Below are 24,662 nucleotides of genomic sequence, written 5' to 3'. Positions count from 1 at the left end.
GAATAACTTCTACTTTTTTTTAGAAAAGTAATGTCAGAAGTGGGATTTGAACCCACGCCTCCTATCGGAGACCAGAATGCCCATATATTTAGGAAGGCTGCTCACCTTGAGTCTGGCGCCTTAGACCACTCGGCCATCCTGACAACTGTATGAGCATCCATTTATTTTTTATTTTTTTACTTTTCTGTAACATGAAGTCTGAACTGTAGGTTGGATACAAGCGGGACTTTAGCAACAAAGAATAGAATAAGAAAAAATGCTAAAACTTAATAAATCATTTCTTAAAAAGTATTTTTTTTTAAGGAAATTGCAAAAGTGAATTCAAATGTAGGCAATTGATGACATATCAAACTATTATTCCAGTTTCATGTGTTTTCTTTTCACAGTTGATGACATATATCAAACTCTTAATCACTGTTATATTGTTTTCACTTCACCATTTGGAGCAATTCTCTGTGTAGAATAACTTCTACTTTTTTTAGGAAAAACCAATGTCAGAAGTGGGATTTGAACCCACGCCTCCTATCGGAGACCAGAATGCCCCTATATTTAGGAAGGCTGCTCACCTTGAGTCTGGCGCATTAGACCACTCGGCTATCCTGACAACTGTATGAAATCCATTTATTTTTTATTTTTTTACTTTTCTGTAACATGAAGTCTGAACTGTAGGTTGGATACAAGCGGGACTTTAGCAACAAAGAATAGAATAAGAAAAAATGCTAAAACTTAATTAATCATATATTAAAAAGTATTTTTTTAAAGGAAATTGCATAAGTGAATTCAAATGTAGGCAATTGATGACATATCAAACTATTATTCCAGTTTCATGTGTTTTCTTTTCACAGTTGATGACATGTATCAAACTCTTAATCACTGTTATTTTGTTTTCACTTCACCATTTGGAGCAATTCTCTGTGTAGAATAACTTCTACTTTTTTTAGGGAAAAGGAATGTCAGAAGTGGGATTTGAACCCACACCACCTATCGGAGACCAGAATGCCCATATATTTAGGAAGGCTGCTCACCTTGAGTCTGGCGCCTTAGACCACTCGGCCATCCTGACATCTGTATGAAATCCATTTATTTTTAATTTTTTTACTTTTCTGTAACATGAAGTCTGAACTGTAGGTTGGATACAAGCGGGACTTTAGCAACAAAGAATAGAATAAGAAAAAATGCTAAAACTTAATAAATCATTTCTTAAAAAGTATTTTTTTAAAGGAAATTGCAAAAGTGAATTCAAATGTAGGCAATTGATGACATATCAAACTATTATTCCAGTTTCATGTGTTTTCTTTTCACAGTTGATGACATGTATTAAACTCTTAATCACTGTTATGTTGTTTTCACTTCACCATTTGGAGCAATTCTCTGTGTAGAATAACTTCTACTTTTTTTTGAGAAAAGCAATGTCAGAATTGGGATTTGAACCCACGCCTCCTTTCGGAGACCAGAATGCCCATATATTTAGGAAGGCTGCTCACCTTGAGTCTTGCGCCTTAGACCACTCGGCCATCCTGACAACTGTATGAGCATCCATTTATTTTTAATTTTTTTACTTTTCTGTAACATGAAGTCTGAACTGTAGGTTGGATACAAGCGGGACTTTAGCAACAAAGAATAGAATAAGAAAAAATGCTAAAACTTAATAAATCAAATATTAAAAAGTATTTTTTTAAAGGAAATTGCATAAGTGAATTCAAATGTAGGCAATTGATGACATATCAAAATATTATTCCAGTTTCATGTGTTTTCTTTTCACAGTTGATGACATGTATCAAACTCTTAATCACTGTTATTTTGTTTTCACTTCACCATTGGAGCAATTCTCTGTGTAGAATAACTTCTACTTTTTTTAGGGAAAAGGAATGTCAGAAGTGGGATTTGAACCCACGCCTCCTATCGGAGACCAGAATGCCCCTAAATTTAGGAAGGCTGCTCACCTTGAGTCTGGCACCTTAGACCACTCGGCCATCCTGACATCTGTATTAAATCCATTTATTTTTAATTTTTTTACTTTTCTGTAACATGAAGTCTGAACTGTAGGTTGGATACAAGCGGGACTTTAGCAACAAATAATAAAATAAGAAAAAATGCTAAAACTTAATAAATCATATATTAAAAAGTATTTTTTTTAAGGAAATTGCATAAGTGAATTCAAATGTAGGCAATTGATGACATATCAAACTATTATTCCAGTTTCATGTGTTTTCTTTTCACAGTTGATGACATGTATTAAACTCTTAATCACTGTTATGTTGTTTTCACTTCACCATTTGGAGCAATTCTCTGTGTAGAATAACTTCTACTTTTTTTTTTAGAAAAGCAATGTCAGAAGTGGGATTTGAACCCACGCCTCCTTTCGGAGACCAGAATGCCCATATATTTAGGAAGGCTGCTCACCTTGAGTCTGGCGCCTTAGAACACTCAGCCATCCTGACAACTGTATGAGCATCCATTTATTTTTTATTTTTTTACTTTTCTGTAACATGAAGTCTGAACTGTAGGTTGGATACAAGCGGGACTTTAGCAACAAAGAATAGAATAAGAAAAAATGCTAAAACTTAATAAATCATATATTAAAAAGTATTTTTTTAAAGGAAATTGCATAAGTGAATTCAAATGTAGGCAATTGATGACATATCAAAATATTATTCCAGTTTCATGTGTTTTCTTTTCACAGTTGATGACATGTATCAAACTCTTAATCACTGTTATTTTGTTTTCACTTCACCATTGGAGCAATTCTCTGTGTAGAATAACTTCTACTTTTTTTAGGGAAAAGCAAGGTCAGAAGTGGGATTTGAACCCACGCCTCCTATCGGAGACCAGAATGCCCCTAAATTTAGGAAGGCTGCTCACCTTGAGTCTGGCGCCTTAGACCACTCGGCCATCCTGACAATTGTATGAGCATCCATTTATTTTCTATTTTTTTACTTTTCTGTAACATGAAGTCTGAACTGTAGGTTGGATACAAGCGGGACTTTAGCAACAAAGAATAGAATAAGAAAAAATGCTAAAACTTAATAAATCATTTCTCAAAAAGTATTTTTTTTAAGGAAATTGCAAAAGTGAATTCAAATGTAGGCAATTGATGACATATCAAACTAATATTCCAGTTTCATGTGTTTTCTTTTCACAGTTGATGACATGTATCAAACTCTTAATCACTGTTATTTTGTTTTCACTTCACCATTGGAGCAATTCTCTGTGTAGAATAACTTCTACTTTTTTTAGGGAAAGGGAATGTCAGAAGTGGGATTTGAACCCACACCTCCTATCGGAGACCAGAATGCCCCTAAATTTAGGAAGGCTGCTCACCTTGAGTCTGGCACCTTAGACCACTCGGCCATCCTGACATCTGTATTAAATCCATTTATTTTTAATTGTTTTACTTTTCTGTAACATGAAGTCTGAACTGTAGGTTGGATACAAGCGGGACTTTAGCAACAAAGAATAGAATAAGAAAAAATGCTAAAACTTAATAAATCATATATTAAAAAGTATTTTTTTTAAGGAAATTGCAGAAGTGAATTCAAATGTAGGCAATTGATGACATATCAAACTATTATTCCAGTTTCATGTGTTTTCTTTTCACAGTTGATGACATGTATTAAACTCTTAATCACTGTTATATTGTTTTCACTTCACCATTTGGAGCAATTCTCTGTGTAGAATAACTTCTACTTTTTTTTTTAGAAAAGCAATGTCAGAAGTGGGATTTGACCCCACGCCTCCTTTCGGAGACCAGAATGCCCATATATTTAGGAAGGCTGCTCACCTTGAGTCTGGCGCCTTACAACACTCGGCCATCCTGACAACTGTATGAGCATCCATTTATTTTTTATTTTTTTACTTTTCTGTAACATGAAGTCTGAACTGTAGGTTGGATACAAGCGGGACTTTAGCAACAAAGAATAGAATAAGAAAAAATGCTAAAACTTAATAAATCATTTCTTAAAAAGTATTTTTTTTAAGGAAATTGCAAAAGTGAATTCAAATGTAAGCAATTGATGACATATCAAACTATTATTCCAGTTTCATGTGTTTTCTTTTCACAGTTGATGACATGTATTAAACTCTTAATCACTGTTATGTTGTTTTCACTTCACCATTTGGAGCAATTCTCTGTGTAGAATAACTTCTACTTTTTTTTGAGAAAAGCAATGTCAGAAGTGGGATTTGAACCCACGCCTCCTTTCGGAGACCAGAATGCCCATATATTTAGGAAGGCTGCTCACCTTGAGTCTGGCGCCTTAGACCACTCGGCCATCCTGACAATTGTATGAGCATCCATTTATTTTTTATTTTTTTACTTTTCTGTAACATGAAGTCTGAACTGTAGGTTGGATACAAGCGGGACTTTAGCAACAAAGAATAGAATAAGAAAAAATGCTAAAACTTAATAAATCATTTCTTAAAAAGTATTTTTTTTAAGGAAATTGCAAAAGTGAATTCAAATGTAGGCAATTGATGACATATCAAACTAATATTCCAGTTTCATGTGTTTTCTTTTCACAGTTGATGACATGTATCAAACTCTTAATCACTGTTATTTTGTTTTCACTTCACCATTGGAGCAATTCTCTGTGTAGAATAACTTCTACTTTTTTTAGGGAAAAGGAATGTCAAAAGTGGGATTTGAACCCACGCCTCCTATCGGAGACCAGAATGCCCCTAAATTTAGGAAGGCTGCTCACCTTGAGTCTGGCACCTTAGACAACTCGGCCATCCTGACATCTGTATTAAATCCATTTATTTTTAATTGTTTTACTTTTCTGTAACATGAAGTCTGAACTGTAGGTTGGATACAAGCGGGACTTTAGCAACAAAGAATAAAATAAGAAAAAATGCTAAAACTTAATAAATCATATATTAAAAAGTATTTTTTTTAAGGAAATTGCATAAGTGAATTCAAATGTAGGCAATTGATGACATATCAAACTATTATTCCAGTTTCATGTGTTTTCTTTTCACAGTTGATGACATGTATTAAACGCTTAATCACTGTTATGTTGTTTTCACTTCACCATTTGGAGCAATTCTCTGTGTAGAATAACTTCTACTTTTTTTTTTAGAAAAGCAATGTCAGAAGTGGGATTTGAACCCACGCCTCCTTTCGGAGACCAGAATGCCCATATATTTAGGAAGGCTGCTCACCTTGAGTCTGGCGCCTTACAACACTCGGCCATCCTGACAACTGTATGAGCATCCATTTATTTTTAATTTTTTTAATTTTCTGTAACATGAAGTCTGAACTGTAGGTTGGATACAAGCGGGACTTTAGCAACAAAGAATAGAATAAGAAAAAATGCTAAAACTTAATAAATCATTTCTTAAAAAGTATTTTTTTTAAGGAAATTGCAAAAGTGAATTCAAATGTAGGCAATTGATGACATATCAAACTATTATTCCAGTTTCATGTGTTTTCTTTTCACAGTTGATGACATGTATTAAACTCTTAATCACTGTTATGTTGTTTTCACTTCACCATTTGGAGCAATTCTCTGTGTAGAATAACTTCTACTTTTTTTTGAGAAAAGCAATGTCAGAAGTGGGATTTGAACCCACGCCGCCTTTCGGAGACCAGAATGCCCATATATTTAGGAAGGCTGCTCACCTTGAGTCTGGCGCCTTAGACCACTCGGCCATCCTGACATCTGTATTAAATCAATTTATTTTTAATTTTTTTACTTTTCTGTAACATGAAGTCTGAACTGTAGGTTGGATACAAGCGGGACTTTAGCAACAAAGAATAGAATAAGAAAAAATGCTAAAACTTAATAAATCATATATTAAAAAGTATTTTTTTAAAGGAAATTGCATAAGTGAATTCAAACGTAGGCAATTGATGACATATCAAAATATTATTCCAGTTTCATGTGTTTTCTTTTCACAGTTGATGACATGTATTAAACTCTTAATCACTGTTATGTTGTTTTCACTTCACCATTTGGAGCAATTCTCTGTGTAGAAAAACTTCTACTTTTAGAAAAGCAATGTCAGAAGTGGGATTTAAACCCACGCCTCCTTTCGGAGACCAGAATGCCCCTATATTTAGGAAGGCTGCTCACCTTGAGTCTGGCGCCTTAGACCACTCGGCCATCCTGACAACTGTATGAGCATCCATTTATTTTTTATTTTTTTACTTTTCTGTAACATGAAGTCTGAACTGTAGGTTGGATACAAGCGGGACTTTAGCAACAAAGAATAGAATAAGAAAAAATGCTAAAACTTAATAAATCATTTCTTAAAAAGTATTTTTTTTAAGGAAATTGCAAAAGTGAATTCAAACGTAGGCAATTGATGACATATCAAACTATTATTCCAGTTTCATGTGTTTTCTTTTCACAGTTGATGACATGTATTAAACTCTTAATCACTGTTATGTTGTTTTCACTTCACCATTCGGAGCAATTCTCTGTGTAGAATAACTTCTACTTTTTTTTTAGAAAAGCAATGTCAGAAGTGGGATTTGAACCCACGCCTCCTTTCGGAGACCAGAATGCCCATATATTTAGGAAGGCTGCTCACCTTGAGTCTGGCGCCTTACAACACTCGGCCATCCTGACAACTGTATGAGCATCCATTTATTTTTAATTTTTTTAATTTTCTGTAACATGAAGTCTGAACTGTAGGTTGGATACAAGCGGGACTTTAGCAACAAAGAATAGAATAAGAAAAAATGCTAAAACTTAATAAATCATTTCTTAAAAAGTATTTTTTTTAAGGAAATTGCAAAAGTGAATTCAAATGTAGGCAATTGATGACATATCAAACTATTATTCCAGTTTCATGTGTTTTCTTTTCACAGTTGATGACATGTATTAAACTCTTAATCACTGTTATGTTGTTTTCACTTCACCATTTGGAGCAATTCTCTGTGTAGAATAACTTCTACTTTTTTTTGAGAAAAGCAATGTCAGAAGTGGGATTTGAACCCACGCCGCCTTTCGGAGACCAGAATGCCCATATATTTAGGAAGGCTGCTCACCTTGAGTCTGGCGCCTTAGACCACTCGGCCATCCTGACATCTGTATTAAATCAATTTATTTTTAATTTTTTTACTTTTCTGTAACATGAAGTCTGAACTGTAGGTTGGATACAAGCGGGACTTTAGCAACAAAGAATAGAATAAGAAAAAATGCTAAAACTTAATAAATCATATATTAAAAAGTATTTTTTTAAAGGAAATTGCATAAGTGAATTCAAACGTAGGCAATTGATGACATATCAAAATATTATTCCAGTTTCATGTGTTTTCTTTTCACAGTTGATGACATGTATTAAACTCTTAATCACTGTTATGTTGTTTTCACTTCACCATTTGGAGCAATTCTCTGTGTAGAAAAACTTCTACTTTTAGAAAAGCAATGTCAGAAGTGGGATTTAAACCCACGCCTCCTTTCGGAGACCAGAATGTCCCTATATTTAGGAAGGCTGCTCACCTTGAGTCTGGCGCCTTAGACCACTCGGCCATCCTGACAACTGTATGAGCATCCATTTATTTTTTATTTTTTTACTTTTCTGTAACATGAAGTCTGAACTGTAGGTTGGATACAAGCGGGACTTTAGCAACAAAGAATAGAATAAGAAAAAATGCTAAAACTTAATAAATCATTTCTTAAAAAGTATTTTTTTTAAGGAAATTGCAAAAGTGAATTCAAACGTAGGCAATTGATGACATATCAAACTATTATTCCAGTTTCATGTGTTTTCTTTTCACAGTTGATGACATGTATTAAACTCTTAATCACTGTTATGTTGTTTTCACTTCACCATTCGGAGCAATTCTCTGTGTAGAATAACTTCTACTTTTTTTTGAGAAAAGCAATGTCAGAAGTGGGATTTGAACCCACGCCTCCTTTCGGAGACCAGAATGCCCATATATTTAGGAAGGCTGCTCACCTTGAGTCTTGCGCCTTAGACCACTCTGCCATCCTGACAACTGTATGAGCATCCATTTATTTTTTATTTTTTTACTTTTCTGTAACATGAAGTCTGAACTGTAGGTTGGATACAAGCGGGACTTTAGCAACAAAGAATAGAATAAGAAAAAATGCTAAAACTTAATAAATCATATATTAAAAAGTATTTTTTTAAAGGAAATTGCATAAGTGAATTCAAATGTAGGCAATTGATGACATATCAAAATATTATTCCAGTTTCATGTGTTTTCTTTTCACAGTTGATGACATGTATTAAACTCTTAATCACTGTTATGTTGTTTTCACTTCACCATTTGGAGCAATTCTCTGTGTAGAATAACTTCTACTTTTAGAAAAGCAATGTCAGAAGTGGGATTTAAACCCACGCCTCCTTTCGGAGACCAGAATGCCCATATATTTAGGAAGGCTGCTCACCTTGAGTCTTGCGCCTTTGACCACTCGGCCATCCTGACAACTGTATGAGCATCCATTTATTTTTTATTTTTTTACTTTTCTGTAACATGAAGTCTGAACTGTAGGTTGGATACAAGCGGGACTTTAGCAACAAAGAATAGAATAAGAAAAAATGCTAAAACTTAATAAATCATTTCTTAAAAAGTATTTTTTTTAAGGAAATTGCAAAAGTGAATTCAAACGTAGGCAATTGATGACATATCAAACTATTATTCCAGTTTCATGTGTTTTCTTTTCACAGTTGATGACATGTATTAAACTCTTAATCACTGTTATGTTGTTTTCACTTCACCATTTGGAGCAATTCTCTGTGTAGAATAACTTCTACTTTTTTTTGAGAAAAGCAATGTCAGAAGTGGGATTTGAACCCACGCCTCCTTTCGGAGACCAGAATGCCCATATATTTAGGAAGGCTGCTCACCTTGAGTCTTGCGCCTTTGACCACTCGGCCATCCTGACAACTGTATGAGCATCCATTTATTTTTTATTTTTTTACTTTTCTGTAACATGAAGTCTGAACTGTAGGTTGGATACAAGCGGGACTTTAGCAACAAAGAATAGAATAAGAAAAAATGCTAAAACTTAATAAATCATATATTAAAAAGTATTTTTTTAAAGGAAATTGCATAAGTGAATTCAAATGTAGGCAATTGATGACATATCAAACTATTATTCCAGTTTCATGTGTTTTCTTTTCACAGTTGATGACATGTATCAAACTCTTAATCACTGTTATTTTGTTTTCACTTCACCATTGGAGCAATTCTCTGTGTAGAATAACTTCTACTTTTTTTAGGGAAAAGGAATGTCAGAAGTGGGATTTGAACCCACGCCTACTATCGGAGACCAGAATGCCCCTAAATTTAGGAAGAATGCTCACCTTGAGTCTGGCGCCTTAGACCACTCGGCCATCCTGACATCTGTATTAAATCCATTTATTTTTAATTTTTTTACTTTTCTGTAACATGAAGTCTGAACTGTAGGTTGGATACAAGCGGGACTTTAGCAACAAAGAATAGAATAAGAAAAAATGCTAAAACTTAATAAATCATATATTAAAAAGTATTTTTTTTAAGGAAATTGCATAAGTGAATTCAAATGTAGGCAATTGATGACATATCAAAATATTATTCCAGTTTCATGTGTTTTCTTTTCACAGTTGATGACATGTATTAAACGCTTAATCACTGTTATGTTGTTTTCACTTCACCATTTGGAGCAATTCTCTGTGTAGAATAACTTCTAATTTTTTTTTTAGAAAAGCAATGTCAGAAGTGGGATTTGAACCCCATGCCTCCTTTCGGAGACCAGAATGCCCATATATTTAGGAAGGCTGCTCACCTTGAGTCTGGCGCCTTACAACACTCGGCCATCCTGAAAACTGTATGAGCATCCATTTATTTTTAATTTTTTTAATTTTCTGTAACATGAAGTCTGAACTGTAGGTTGGATACAAGCGGGACTTTAGCAACAAAGAATAGAATAAGAAAAAATGCTAAAACTTAATAAATCATTTCTTAAAAAGTATTTTTTTTAAGGAAATTGCAAAAGTGAATTCAAATGTAGGCAATTGATGACATATCAAACTATTATTCCAGTTTCATGTGTTTTCTTTTCACAGTTGATGACATGTATTAAACTCTTAATCACTGTTATGTTGTTTTCACTTCACCATTTGGAGCAATTCTCTGTGTAGAATAACTTCTACTTTTTTTTGAGAAAAGCAATGTCAGAAGTGGGATTTGAACCCACGCCTCCTTTCGGAGACCAGAATGCCCATATATTTAGGAAGGCTGCTCACCTTGAGTCTGGCGCCTTAGACCACTCGGCCATCCTGACAATTGTATGAGCATCCATTTATTTTTTATTTTTTTACTTTTCTGTAACATGAAGTCTGAACTGTAGGTTGGATACAAGCGGGACTTTAGCAACAAAGAATAGAATAAGAAAAAATGCTAAAACTTAATAAATCATTTCTTAAAAAGTATTTTTTTTAAGGAAATTGCAAAAGTGAATTCAAATGTAGGCAATTGATGACATATCAAACTAATATTCCAGTTTCATGTGTTTTCTTTTCACAGTTGATGACATGTATCAAACTCTTAATCACTGTTATTTTGTTTTCACTTCACCATTGGAGCAATTCTCTGTGTAGAATAACTTCTACTTTTTTTAGGGAAAAGGAATGTCAGAAGTGGGATTTGAACCCACGCCTCCTATCGGAGACCAGAATGCCCCTAAATTTAGGAAGGCTGCTCACCTTGAGTCTGGCACCTTAGACCACTCGGCCATCCTGACAACTGTATGAGCATCCATTAATTTTTAATTGTTTTACTTTTCTGTAACATGAAGTCTGAACTGTAGGTTGGATACAAGCGGGACTTTAGCAACAAAGAATAGAATAAGAAAAAATGCTAAAACTTAATAAATCATATATTAAAAAGTATTTTTTTAAAGGAAATTGCATAAGTGAATTCAAATGTAGGCAATTGATGACATATCAAAATATTATTCCAGTTTCATGTGTTTTCTTTTCACAGTCGATGACATGTATCAAACTCTTAATCACTGTTATTTTGTTTTCACTTCACCATTGGAGCAATTCTCTGTGTAGAATAACTTCTACTTTTTTTAGGGAAAAGGAATGTCAGAAGTGGGATTTGAACCCACACCTCCTATCGGAGACCAGAATGCCCCTAAATTTAGGAAGGCTGCTCACCTTGAGTCTGGCGCCTTAGACCACTCGGCCATCCTGACATCTGTATTAAATCAATTTATTTTTAATTTTTTTACTTTTCTGTAACATGAAGTCTGAACTGTAGGTTGGATACAAGCGGGACTTTAGCAACAAAGAATAGAATAAGAAAAAATGCTAAAACTTAATAAATCATATATTAAAAAGTATTTTTTTAAAGGAAATTGCATAAGTGAATTCAAATGTAGGCAATTGATGACATATCAAACTATTATTCCAGTTTCATGTGTTTTCTTTTCACAGTTGATGACATGTATCAAACTCTTAATCACTGTTATTTTGTTTTCACTTCACCATTGGAGCAATTCTCTGTGTAGAATAACTTCTACTTTTTTTAGGGAAAAGCAATGTCAGAAGTGGGATTTGAACCCACGCCTACTATCGGAGACCAGAATGCCCCTAAATTTAGGAAGAATGCTCACCTTGAGTCTGGCGCCTTAGACCACTCGGCCATCCTGACATCTGTATTAAATCCATTTATTTTTAATTTTTTTACTTTTCTGTAACATGAAGTCTGAACTGTAGGTTGGATACAAGCGGGACTTTAGCAACAAAGAATAGAATAAGAAAAAATGCTAAAACTTAATAAATCATATATTAAAAAGTATTTTTTTTAAGGAAATTGCATAAGTGAATTCAAATGTAGGCAATTGATGACATATCAAACTATTATTCCAGTTTCATGTGTTTTCTTTTCACAGTTGATGACATGTATTAAACTCTTAATCACTGTTATGTTGTTTTCACTTCACCATTTGGAGCAATTCTCTGTGTAGAATAACATCTACTTTTTTTTTTTAGAAAAGCAATGTCAGAAGTGGGATTTGAACCCACGCCTCCTTTCGGAGACCAGAATGCCCATATATTTAGGAAGGCTGCTCCCCTTGAGTCTGGCGCCTTAGACCACTCGGCCATCCTGACAACTGTATGAGCATCCATTTATTTTTTATTTTTTTACTTTTCTGTAACATGAAGTCTGAACTGTAGGTTGGATACAAGCGGGACTTTAGCAACAAAGAATAGAATAAGAAAAAATGCTAAAACTTAATAAATAATTTCTTAAAAAGTATTTTTTTTAAGGAAATTGCAAAAGTGAATTCAAATGTAGGCAATTGATGACATATCAAACTATTATTCCAGTTTCATGTGTTTTCTTTTCACAGTTGATGACATGTATTAAACTCTTAATCACTGTTATGTTGTTTTCACTTCACCATTTGGAGCAATTCTCTGTGTAGAATAACTTCTACTTTTTTTTGAGAAAAGCAATGTCAGAAGCGGGATTTGAACCCACGCCTCCTTTCGGAGACCAGAATGCCCATATATTTAGGAAGGCTGCTCACCTTGAGTCTTGCGCCTTAGACCACTCGGCCATCCTGACAACTGTATGAGCATCCATTTATTTTTTATTTTTTTACTTTTCTGTAACATTAAGTCTGAACTGTAGGTTGGATACAAGCGGGACTTTAGCAACAAAGAATAGAATAAGAAAAAATGCTAAAACTTAATAAATCATATATTAAAAAGTATTTTTTTAAAGGAAATTGCATAAGTGAATTCAAATGTAGGCAATTGATGACATATCAAAATATTATTCCAGTTTCATGTGTTTTCTTTTCACAGTTGATGACATGTATCAAACTCTTAATCACTGTTATGTTGTTTTCACTTAACCATTTGGAGCAATTCTCTGTGTAGAATAACTTCTACTTTTTTTTTTAGAAAAGCAATGTCAGAAGTGGGATTTGAACCCACGCCTCCTTTCGGAGACCAGAATGCGCATATATTTAGGAAGGCTGCTCACCTTGAGTCTGGCGCCTTAGACCACTCGGCCATCCTGACAACTGTATGAGCATCAATTTATTTTTTATTTTTTTACTTTTCTGTAACATGAAGTCTGAACTGTAGGTTGGATACAAGCGGGACTTTAGCAACAAAGAATAGAATAAGAAAAAATGCTAAAACTTAATAAATCATATATTAAAAAGTATTTTTTTAAAGGAAATTGCATAAGTGAATTCAAATGTAGGCAATTGATGACATATCAAAATATTATTCCAGTTTCATGTGTTTTCTTTTCACAGTTGATGACATGTATCAAACTCTTAATCACTGTTATGTTGTTTTCACTTAACCATTTGGAGCAATTCTCTGTGTAGAATAACTTCTACTTTTTTTTTTAGAAAAGCAATGTCAGAAGTGGGATTTGAACCCACGCCTCCTTTCGGAGACCAGAATGCGCATATATTTAGGAAGGCTGCTCACCTTGAGTCTGGCGCCTTAGACCACTCGGCCATCCTGACAACTGTATGAGCATCAATTTATTTTTTATTTTTTTACTTTTCTGTAACATGAAGTCTGAACTGTAGGTTGGATACAAGCGGGACTTTAGCAACAAAGAATAGAATAAGAAAAAATGCTAACACTTAATAAATCATTTCTTAAAAAGTATTTTTTTTAAGGAAATTGCAAAAGTGAATTCAAATGTAGGCAATTGATGACATATCAAACTATTATTCCAGTATCATGTGTTTTCATTTCACAGTTGATGACATGTATTAAACTCTTAATCACTGTTATGTTGTTTTCACTTCACCATTTGGAGCAATTCTCTGTGTAGAATAACTTCTACTTTTTTTTGAGAAAAGCAATGTCAGAAGTGGGATTTGAACCCACGCCTCCTATCGGAGACCAGAATGCCTATATATTTAGGAAGGCTGCTCACCTTGAGTCTTGCGCCTTAGACCACTCGGCCATCCTGACAACTGTATGAGCATCCATTTATTTTTTATTTTTTTACTTTTCTGTAACATGAAGTCTGAACTGTAGGTTGGATACAAGCGGGACTTTAGCAACAAAGAATAGAATAAGAAAAAATGCTAAAACTTAATAAATCATATATTAAAAAGTATTTTTTTAAAGGAAATTGCATAAGTGAATTCAAATGTAGGCAATTGATGACATATCAAAATATTATTCCAGTTTCATGTGTTTTCTTTTCACAGTTGATGACATGTATTAAACTCTTAATCACTGTTATGTTGTTTTCACTTCACCATTTGGAGCAATTCTCTGTGTAGAATAACTTCTACTTTTAGAAAAGCAATGTCAGAAGTGGGATTTAAACCCACGCCTCCTTTCGGAGACCAGAATGCCCCTATATTTAGGAAGGCTGCTCACCTTGAGTCTGGCGCCTTAGACCACTCGGCCATCCTGACAACTGTATGAGCATCCATTTATTTTTTATTTTTTTACTTTTCTGTAACATGAAGTCTGAACTGTAGGTTGGATACAAGCGGGACTTTAGCAACAAAGAATAGAATAAGAAAAAATGCTAAAACGTAATAAATCATTTCTTAAAAAGTATTTTTTTTAAGGAAATTGCAAAAGTGAATTCAAACGTAGGCAATTGATGACATATCAAACTATTATTCCAGTTTCATGTGTTTTCTTTTCACAGTTGATGACATGTATTAAACTCTTAATCACTGTTATGTTGTTTTCACTTCACCATTTGGAGCAATTCTCTGTGTAGAATAACTTCTACTTTTTTTTGAGAAAAGCAATGTCAGAAGTGGGATTTGAACCCACGCCTCCTTTCGGAGACCAGAATGCCCATATATTTAGGAAGGCTGCTCACCTTGAGTCTTGCGCCTTTGACCACTCGGCCATCCTGACAACTGTATGAGCATCCATTTATTTTTTATTTTTTTACTTTTCTGTAACATGAAGTCTGAACTGTAGGTTGGATACAAGCGGGACTTTAGCAACAAAGAATAGAATAAGAAAAAATGCTAAAACTTAATAAATCATATATTAAAAAGTATTTTTTTAAAGGAAATTGCATAAGTGAATTCAAATGTAGGCAATTGATGACATATCAAACTATTATTCCAGTTTCATGTGTTTTCTTTTCACAGTTGATGACATGTATCAAACTCTTAATCACTGTTATTTTGTTTTCACTTCACCATTGGAGCAATTCTCTGTGTAGAATAACTTCTACTTTTTTTAGGGAAAAGGAATGTCAGAAGTGGGATTTGAACCCACGCCTACTATCGGAGACCAGAATGCCCCTAAATTTAGGAAGAATGCTCACCTTGAGTCTGGCGCCTTAGACCACTCGGCCATCCTGACATCTGTATTAAATCCATTTATTTTTAATTTTTTTACTTTTCTGTAACATGAAGTCTGAACTGTAGGTTGGATACAAGCGGGACTTTAGCAACAAAGAATAGAATAAGAAAAAATGCTAAAACTTAATAAATCATATATTAAAAAGTATTTTTTTTAAGGAAATTGCATAAGTGAATTCAAATGTAGGCAATTGATGACATATCAAAATATTATTCCAGTTTCATGTGTTTTCTTTTCACAGTTGATGACATGTATTAAACGCTTAATCACTGTTATGTTGTTTTCACTTCACCATTTGGAGCAATTCTCTGTGTAGAATAACTTCTAATTTTTTTTTTAGAAAAGCAATGTCAGAAGTGGGATTTGAACCCACGCCTCCTTTCGGAGACCAGAATGCCCATATATTTAGGAAGGCTGCTCACCTTGAGTCTGGCGCCTTACAACACTCGGCCATCCTGAAAACTGTATGAGCATCCATTTATTTTTAATTTTTTTAATTTTCTGTAACATGAAGTCTGAACTGTAGGTTGGATACAAGCGGGACTTTAGCAACAAAGAATAGAATAAGAAAAAATGCTAAAACTTAATAAATCATTTCTTAAAAAGTATTTTTTTTAAGGAAATTGCAAAAGTGAATTCAAATGTAGGCAATTGATGACATATCAAACTATTATTCCAGTTTCATGTGTTTTCTTTTCACAGTTGATGACATGTATTAAACTCTTAATCACTGTTATGTTGTTTTCACTTCACCATTTGGAGCAATTCTCTGTGTAGAATAACTTCTACTTTTTTTTGAGAAAAGCAATGTCAGAAGTGGGATTTGAACCCACGCCTCCTTTCGGAGACCAGAATGCCCATATATTTAGGAAGGCTGCTCACCTTGAGTCTGGCGCCTTAGACCACTCGGCCATCCTGACAATTGTATGAGCATCCATTTATTTTTTATTTTTTTACTTTTCTGTAACATGAAGTCTGAACTGTAGGTTGGATACAAGCGGGACTTTAGCAACAAAGAATAGAATAAGAAAAAATGCTAAAACTTAATAAATCATTTCTTAAAAAGTATTTTTTTTAAGGAAATTGCAAAAGTGAATTCAAATGTAGGCAATTGATGACATATCAAACTAATATTCCAGTTTCATGTGTTTTCTTTTCACAGTTGATGACATGTATCAAACTCTTAATCACTGTTATTTTGTTTTCACTTCACCATTGGAGCAATTCTCTGTGTAGAATAACTTCTACTTTTTTTAGGGAAAAGGAATGTCAGAAGTGGGATTTGAACCCACGCCTCCTATCGGAGACCAGAATGCCCCTAAATTTAGGAAGGCTGCTCACCTTGAGTCTGGCACCTTAGACCACTCGGCCATCCTGACAACTGTATGAGCATCCATTAATTTTTAATTGTTTTACTTTTCTGTAACATGAAGTCTGAACTGTAGGTTGGATACAAGCGGGACTTTAGCAACAAAGAATAGAATAAGAAAAAATGCTAAAACTTAATAAATCATATATTAAAAAGTATTTTTTTAAAGGAAATTGCATAAGTGAATTCAAATGTAGGCAATTGATGACATATCAAAATATTATTCCAGTTTCATGTGTTTTCTTTTCACAGTCGATGACATGTATCAAACTCTTAATCACTGTTATTTTGTTTTCACTTCACCATTGGAGCAATTCTCTGTGTAGAATAACTTCTACTTTTTTTAGGGAAAAGGAATGTCAGAAGTGGGATTTGAACCCACACCTCCTATCGGAGACCAGAATGCCCCTAAATTTAGGAAGGCTGCTCACCTTGAGTCTGGCGCCTTAGACCACTCGGCCATCCTGACATCTGTATTAAATCAATTTATTTTTAATTTTTTTACTTTTCTGTAACATGAAGTCTGAACTGTAGGTTGGATACAAGCGGGACTTTAGCAACAAAGAATAGAATAAGAAAAAATGCTAAAACTTAATAAATCATATATTAAAAAGTATTTTTTTAAAGGAAATTGCATAAGTGAATTCAAATGTAGGCAATTGATGACATATCAAACTATTATTCCAGTTTCATGTGTTTTCTTTTCACAGTTGATGACATGTATCAAACTCTTAATCACTGTTATTTTGTTTTCACTTCACCATTGGAGCAATTCTCTGTGTAGAATAACTTCTACTTTTTTTAGGGAAAAGCAATGTCAGAAGTGGGATTTGAACCCACGCCTACTATCGGAGACCAGAATGCCCCTAAATTTAGGAAGAATGCTCACCTTGAGTCTGGCGCCTTAGACCACTCGGCCATCCTGACATCTGTATTAAATCCATTTATTTTTAATTTTTTTACTTTTCTGTAACATGAAGTCTGAACTGTAGGTTGGATACAAGCGGGACTTTAGCAACAAAGAATAGAATAAGAAAAAATGCTAAAACTTAATAAATCATATATTAAAAAGTATTTTTTTTAAGGAAATTGCATAAGTGAATTCAAATGTAGGCAATTGATGACATATCAAACTATTATTCCAGTTTCATGTGTTTTCTTTTCACAGTTGATGACATGTATTAAACTCTTAATCACTGTTATGTTGTTTTCACTTCACCATTTGGAGCAATTCTCTGTGTAGAATAACATCTACTTTTTTTTTTTAGAAAAGCAATGTCAGAAGTGGGATTTGAACCCACGGCTCCTTTCGGAGACCAGAATGCCCATATATTTAGGAAGGCTGCTCCCCTTGAGTCTGGCGCCTTAGACCACTCGGCCATCCTGACAACTGTATGAGCATCCATTTATTTTTTATTTTTTTACTTTTCTGTAACATGAAGTCTGAACTGTAGGTTGGATACAAGCGGGACTTTAGCAACAAAGAATAGAATAAGAAAAAATGCTAAAACTTAATAAATAATTTCTTAAAAAGTTTTTTTTTTAAGGAAATTGCAAAAGTGAATTCAAATGTAGGCAATTGATGACATATCAAACTATTATTCCAGTTTCATGTGTTTTCTTTTCACAGTTGATGACATGTATTAAACTCTTAATCACTGTTATGTTGTTTTCACTTCACCATTTGGAGCAATTCTCTGTGTAGAATAACTTCTACTTTTTTTTGAGAAAAGCAATGTCAGAAGCGGGATTTGAACCCACGCCTCCTTTCGGAGACCAGAATGCCCATATATTTAGGAAGGCTGCTCACCTTGAGTCTTGCGCCTTAGACCACTCGGCCATCCTGACAACTGTATGAGCATCCATTTATTTTTTATTTTTTTACTTTTCTGTAACATTAAGTCTGAACTGTAGGTTGGATACAAGCGGGACTTTAGCAACAAAGAATAGAATAAGAAAAAATGCTAAAACTTAATAAATCATATATTAAAAAGTATTTTTTTAAAGGAAATTGCATAAGTGAATTCAAATGTAGGCAATTGATGACATATCAAAATATTATTCCAGTTTCATGTGTTTTCTTTTCACAGTTGATGACATGTATCAAACTCTTAATCACTGTTATGTTGTTTTCACTTAACCATTTGGAGCAATTCTCTGTGTAGAATAACTTCTACTTTTTTTTTTAGAAAAGCAATGTCAGAAGTGGGATTTGAACCCACGCCTCCTTTCGGAGACCAGAATGCGCATATATTTAGGAAGGCTGCTCACCTTGAGTCTGGCGCCTTAGACCACTCGGCCATCCTGACAACTGTATGAGCATCCATTTTTTTTTTTTTTTTTTACTTTTCTGTAACATGAAGTCTGAACTGTAGGTTGGATACAAGCGGGACTTTAGCAACAAAGAATAGAATAAGAAAAAATGCTAAAACTTAATAAATCATATATTAAAAAGTATTTTTTTAAAGGAAATTGCATAAGTGAATTCAAATGTAGGCAATTGATGACATATCAAAATATTATTCCAGTTTCATGTGTTTTCTTTTCACAGTTGATGACATGTATCAAACTCTTAATCACTGTTATGTTGTTTTCACTTAACCATTTGGAGCAATTCTCTGTGTAGAATAACTTCTACTTTTTTTTTTAGAAAAGCAATGTCAGAAGTGGGATTTGAACCCACGCCTCCTTTCGGAGACCAGAATGCGCATATATTTAGGAAGGCTGCTCACCTTGAGTCTGGCGCCTTAGACCACTCGGCCATCCTGACAACTGTATGAGCATCAATTTATTTTTTATTTTTTTACTTTTCTGTAACATGAAGTCTGAACTGTAGGTTGGATACAAGCGGGACTTTAGCAACAAAGAATAGAATAAGAAAAAATGCTAACACTTAATAAATCATTTCTTAAAAAGTATTTTTTTTAAGGAAATTGCAAAAGTGAATTCAAATGTAGGCAATTGATGACATATCAAACTATTATTCCAGTATCATGTGTTTTCATTTCACAGTTGATGACATGTATTAAACTCTTAATCACTGTTATGTTGTTTTCACTTCACCATTTGGAGCAATTCTCTGTGTAGAATAACTTCTACTTTTTTTTGAGAAAAGCAATGTCAGAAGTGGGATTTGAACCCACGCCTCCTATCGGAGACCAGAATGCCTATATATTTAGGAAGGCTGCTCACCTTGAGTCTTGCGCCTTAGACCACTCGGCCATCCTGACAACTGTATGAGCTTCCATTTATTTTTTATTTTTTTACTTTTCTGTAACATTAAGTCTGAACTGTAGGTTGGATACAAGCGGGACTTTAGCAACAAAGAATAGAATAAGAAAAAATGCTAAAACTTAATAAATCATATATTAAAAAGTATTTTTTTAAAGGAAATTGCATAAGTGAATTCAAATGTAGGCAATTGATGACATATCAAAATATTATTCCAGTTTCATGTGTTTTCTTTTCACAGTTGATGACATGTATCAAACTCTTAATCACTGTTATGTTGTTTTCACTTAACCATTTGGAGCAATTCTCTGTGTAGAATAACTTCTACTTTTTTTTTTAGAAAAGCAATGTCAGAAGTGGGATTTGAACCCACGCCTCCTTTCGGAGAACAGAATGCCTATATATTTAGGAAGGCTGCTCACCTTGAGTCTGGCGCCTTAGACCACTCGGCCATCCTGACAACTGTATGAGCATCAATTTATTTTTAATTTTTTTACTTTTCTGTAACATGAAGTCTGAACTGTAGGTTGGATACAAGCGGGACTTTAGCAACAAAGAATAGAATAAGAAAAAATGCTAACACTTAATAAATCATTTCTTAAAAAGTATTTTTTTTAAGGAAATTGCAAAAGTGAATTCAAATGTAGGCAATTGATGACATATCAAACTATTATTCCAGTATCATGTGTTTTCATTTCACAGTTGATGACATGTATTAAACTCTTAATCACTGTTATGTTGTTTTCACTTCACCATTTGGAGCAATTCTCTGTGTAGAATAACTTCTACTTTTTTTTGAGAAAAGCAATGTCAGAAGTGGGATTTGAACCCACGCCTCCTATCGGAGACCAGAATGCCTATATATTTAGGAAGGCTGCTCACCTTGAGTCTTGCGCCTTAGACCACTCGGCCATCCTGACAACTGTATGAGCATCCATTTATTTTTAATTTTTTTACTTTTCTGTAACATGAAGTCTGAACTGTAGGTTGGATACAAGCGGGACTTTAGCAACAAAGAATAGAATAAGAAAAAATGCTAAAACTTAATAAATCATGTATTAAAAAGTATTTTTTTAAAGGAAATTGCATAAGTGAATTCAAATGTAGGCAATTGATGACATATCAAAATATTATTCCAGTTTCATGTGTTTTCTTTTCACAGTTGATGACATGTATTAAACTCTTAATCAATGTTATGTTGTTTTCACTTCACCATTTGGAGCAATTCTCTGTGTAGAATAACTTCTACTTTTAGAAAAGCAATGTCAGAAGTGGGATTTAAACCCACGCCTCCTTTCGGAGACCAGAATGCCCATATATTTAGGAAGGCTGCTCACCTTGAGTCTGGCGCCTTAGACCACTCGGCCATCCTGACAACTGTATGAGCATCCATTTATTTTTTATTTTTTTACTTTTCTGTAACATTAAGTCTGAACTGTAGGTTGGATACAAGCGGGACTTTAGCAACAAAGAATAGAATAAGAAAAAATGCTAAAACTTAATAAATCATATATTAAAAAGTATTTTTTTAAAGGAAATTGCATAAGTGAATTCAAATGTAGGCAATTGATGACATATCAAAATATTATTCCAGTTTCATGTGTTTTCTTTTCACAGTTGATGACATGTATTAAACTCTTAATCACTGTTATGTTGTTTTCACTTCACCATTTGGAGCAATTCTCTGTGTAGAATAACTTCTACTTTTTTTTTTAGAAAAGCAATGTCAGAAGTGGGATTTGAACTCACGCCTCCTTTCGGAGACCAGAATGCCCATATATTTAGGAAGGCTGCTCACCTTGAGTCTGGCGCCTTAGACCACTCGGCCATCCTGACATCTGTATGAAATCCATTTATTTTTAATTTTTTTACTTTTCTGTAACATGAAGTCTGAACTGTAGGTTGGATACAAGCGGGACTTTAGCAATAAAGAATAGAATAAGAAAAAATGCTAAAACTTAATAAATCATATATTAAAAAGTATTTTTTTAAAGGAAATTGCATAAGTGAATTCAAATGTAGGCAATTGATGACATATCAAACTATTATTCCAGTTTCATGTGTTTTCTTTTCACAGTTGATGACATGTATCAAACTCTTAATCACTGTTATTTTGTTTTCACTTCACCATTTGGAGCAATTATCTGTGTAGAATAACTTCTACTTTTTTTAGGGAAAAGGAATGTCAGAAGTGGGATTTGAACCCACACCTCCTATCTGAGACCAGAATGCCCCTATATTTAGGAAGGCTGCTCACCTTGAGTCTGGCGCCTTAGACCACTCGGCCATCCTGACATCTGTATGAAATCCATTTATTTTTAATTTTTTTACTTTTCTGTAACATGAAGTCTGAACTGTAGGTTGGATACAAGCGGGACTTTAGCAATAAAGAATAGAATAAGAAAAAATGCTAAAACTTAATAAATCATATATTAAAAAGTATTTTTTTAAAGGAAATTGCATAAGTGAATTCAAATGTAGGCAATTGATGACATATCAAACTATTATTCCAGTTTCATGTGTTTTCTTTTCACAGTTGATGACATGTATCAAACTCTTAATCACTGTTATTTTGTTTTCACTTCACCATTTGGAGCAATTATCTGTGTAGAATAACTTCTACTTTTTTTAGGGAAAAGGAATGTCAGAAGTGGGATTTGAACCCACACCTCCTATCTGAGACCAGAATGCCCCTATATTTAGGAAGGCTGCTCACCTTGAGTCTGGTGCCTTAGACCACTCGGCCATCCTGACAACTGTATGAGCATCCATTTATTTATTATTTTTTTACTTTTCTGTAACATGAAGTCTGAACTGTAGGTTGGATACAAGCGGGACTTTAGCAACAAAGAATAGAATAAGAAAAAATGCTAAAACTTAATAAATCATTTCTTAAAAAGTATTTTTTTTAAGGAAATTGCAAAAGTGAATTCAAATGTAGGCAATTGATGACATATCAAAATATTATTCCAGTTTCATGTGTTTTCTTTTCACAGTTGATGACATGTATTAAACTCTTAATCACTGTTATGTTGTTTTCACTTCACCATTTGGAGCAATTCTCTGTGTAGAATAACTTCTACTTTTTTTTGAGAAAAGCAATGTCAGAAGTGGGATTTGAACCCACGCCTCCTTTCGGAGACGAGAATGCCCATATATTTAGGAAGGCTGCTCACCTTGAGTATTGCGCCTTAGACCACTCAGCCATCCTGACAACTGTATGAGCATCCATTTATTTTTTATTTTTTTACTTTTCTGTAACATGAAGTCTGAACTGTAGGTTGGATACAAGCGGGACTTTAGCAACAAAGAATAGAATAAGAAAAAATGCTAAAACTTAATAAATCATATATTAAAAAGTATTTTTTTAAACGAAATTGCATAAGTGAATTCAAATGTAGGCAATTGATGACATATCAAAATATTATTCCAGTTTCATGTGTTTTCTTTTCACAGTTGATGACATGTATTAAACTCTTAATCACTGTTATGTTGTTTTCACTTCACCATTTGGAGCAATTCTCTGTGTAGAATAACTTCTACTTTTAGAAAAGCAATGTCAAAAGTGGGATTTAAACCCACGCCTCCTTTCGGAGACCAGAATGCCCCTATATTTAGGAAGGCTGCTCACCTTGAGTCTTGCGCCTTAGACCACTCGGCCATCCTGACAACTGTATGAGCATCCATTTATTTTTTATTTTTTTACTTTTCTGTAACATGAAGTCTGAACTGTAGGTTGGATACAAGCGGGACTTTAGCAACAGAAGAATAGAATAAGAAAAAATGCTAAAACTTAATAAATCATTTCTTAAAAAGTATTTTTTTAAAGGAAATTGCAAAAGTGAATTCAAATGTAGGCAATTGATGACATATCAAACTATTATTCCAGTTTCATGTGTTTTCTTTTCACAGTTGATGACATGTATTAAACTCTTAATCACTGTTATGTTGTTTTCACTTCACCATTTGGAGCAATTCTCTGTGTAGAATAACTTCTACTTTTTTTTGAGAAAAGCAATGTCAGAAGCGGGATTTGAACCCACGCCTCCTTTCGGAGACCAGAATGCCCATATATTTAGGAAGGCTGCTCACCTTGAGTCTTGCGCCTTAGACCACTCGGCCATCCTGACAACTGTATGAGCTTCCATTTATTTTTTATTTTTTTACTTTTCTGTAACATTAAGTCTGAACTGTAGGTTGGATACAAGCGGGACTTTAGCAACAAAGAATAGAATAAGAAAAAATGCTAAAACTTAATAAATCATATATTAAAAAGTATTTTTTTAAAGGAAATTGCATAAGTGAATTCAAATGTAGGCAATTGATGACATATCAAAATATTATTCCAGTTTCATGTGTTTTCTTTTCACAGTTGATGACATGTATCAAACTCTTAATCACTGTTATGTTGTTTTCACTTAACCATTTGGAGCAATTCTCTGTGTAGAATAACTTCTACTTTTTTTAGGGAAAAGGAATGTCAGAAGTGGGATTTGAACCCACACCTCCTATCGGAGACCAGAATGCCCCTATATTTAGGAAGGCTGCTCACCTTGAGTCTGGCGCCTTAGACCACTCGGCCACCCTGACATCTGTATGAAATCCATTTATTTTTAATTTTTTTACTTTTCTGTAACATGAAGTCTGAACTGTAGGTTGGATACAAGCAGGACTTTAGCAACAAAGAATAGAATAAGAAAAAATGCTAAAACTTAATAAATCATTTCTTAAAAAGTATTTTTTTTAAGGAAATTGCAAAAGTGAATTC

The sequence above is a fragment of the Coregonus lavaretus genome, assembly GCF_964263955.1.
Source record: "Coregonus lavaretus genome assembly, chromosome: 17".
NCBI classification, from domain to species: domain Eukaryota; kingdom Metazoa; phylum Chordata; class Actinopteri; order Salmoniformes; family Salmonidae; genus Coregonus; species Coregonus lavaretus.
The sequence above is the reverse complement of the archived record's forward strand: the minus strand, read 5'-3'. Positions refer to the sequence as shown.